Genomic DNA, 1,830 nt, shown 5'->3' on the forward strand with positions numbered 1-1,830 from the left:
TGTTGCAGGATGTAATGCAGTGCCATGTTCATTGCATCGTCCACTGACCTGTTTGCCCGGTAGGTGAACTACAGGGGGTCTAGCAGGGGGTCTACGATGTGAAGATGGGGGTCAGCTGATCAGCACACACTTTCAAGCAGGAGGGGGTCACAACATCTGTGCCTGGTGCCTTTCTGATCTTTTGTCTTTTAAAGAGGCCACACACAGCCTTTTCACAGATTGTTAGAGGTGGGGGGCTGGAGGGTGGTGATTGTTGGGGGAGCAGCTGTTGGATCTGAGATGGGGAGGGAGAGGGGGGAGTGTTGATTGTCAAACCTGCAGTCGAACACTTTCAGGTCATCTGCTAGTTGACAGTCCTCCACAGCAGGGAGGATGGTTTTCTATAGCTAGTGATGGTTTTCAGGCTCCCGCACACAGACGGGTGGTTGTTGGCTGAAACCTAAGCTTTCAGCTTTTCAAAGTAGCTCCTCTTTGGTGCTCTGATCTCCCTTGTCAGTGTGTTCCTGGCCTGGCTGTACAGTCCTGTAAGCCTCCTCTTTGGCACGACAAAGCTGCTTGAGTCTTGCTGTAAACCAGGGCTTGTTGTTGTTGTATGTGCAAAAGGTGTTTTTGGGCACACACACATCCTCACAGAAACTGATATAAGATGTCACAGTGTCAGGGAGTTCATCCAGGTCTGTAGCTGCAGTCTCAAATACATTCCAGTCTGTGCAGTCATAGCAGGCCTGTAGCTCTGACTTAGCCTCCTCGGTCCTGCTCTTCACTGTTTTGACTACAGGCTTTGCAGCTTTAAGTTTCTGCCTGTAGGTTGGAATAAGATGGACCATACAGTGATCAGAGTCTGAGGGCTGCGCGGGAGACAGAGCAATAGGCGTCTTTTATTGAAGTGTAGCAGTGGTCCAGCGTGATTTTGTCCCTGGTGGGACAGGTAATGTGCTGTCTGTATTTGGGCAATTTATGGATGAGATTTGCTCTGTTAAAGTCCCCTAGAACAATGAGTGGAGAGTTGGGATGTTCTAGCTCCAGGCTAGTTATCTGTTCTGCCAGGAACTGTAGCGCGCTAGGGTCAGCCTGTGGTGTTATGTACACTCCCATTAGCATGAAACTGTTGAATTCATGGGGAGAGTAAAAGGGTTTGCAATTGATAACAAGAGACTTTAGGTCTGTGGTATATGTCCTCTGTAGCACTGTGACATCTGTGCACCAACTTTCATTTATGTAGAAGCAGATTCCACTTCCTCTCGTCAAAAAGAGAGCGCGAGTAACCACGGCCGCCATCCTTGTTGGCGCCGGAAGATGCCGAGACGAGAAGATGCCCTGTCAGGCATCATAGCAGCTAAGATGAGCAGGCACATGGCTCAATACATGAGCAGCGCCCAGAAAGGAATTGGTAGTAACACCAGAGGAGCGAAACACCAGCTACTGGTTGATCAAGTAGTCACTCGAGACTGCAAGACTAGGCACACCAACCTTCCACACCAAGGCGCCAGTGCATTTTCCACGTCGCCGACATTTTTCCCAGGTTCCGTATATCGCTGCTGCGCCTCTGATCAGAATGTCCATTGTTAGGTATTTTTAGTCAGATAGATATTGGTTAGGTACCTGTATGTATTAGAAAAGTTTAGTGGAGACAGGATGCCTACTTAGACTGTTAAATGCTTAGTCATGCTCATGAGTTTCTACAGGGTGCATCTGGTCAAGGATAACTAGAGAGAAAAGTTGATGACTGTCAGCAGACAGGATGTTTAATATTATTATTATGATGTGTATAACTGTAGCCTTAGCCATAATATATTCTTATGTTTAATGTCATGACATGTCACTAGAGGT

The 1,830-nt window shown here is 47.6% G+C and overlaps 1 protein-coding gene across 6 annotated transcripts in view; it reads left to right on the forward strand.

The window, feature by feature from the left end:
• Window positions 1-1,830, forward strand: part of LOC109968637 (RNA binding protein fox-1 homolog 3-like) — a 644,376-nt gene that overhangs the window by 616,886 nt on the left and 25,660 nt on the right. The gene's annotated exons all lie outside the window — the stretch shown is intronic.

This window comes from Monopterus albus, unplaced genomic scaffold (genome assembly GCF_001952655.1).
Source record: "Monopterus albus unplaced genomic scaffold, M_albus_1.0 scaffold156.1, whole genome shotgun sequence".
Taxonomy (NCBI): Eukaryota; Metazoa; Chordata; class Actinopteri; order Synbranchiformes; family Synbranchidae; genus Monopterus; species Monopterus albus.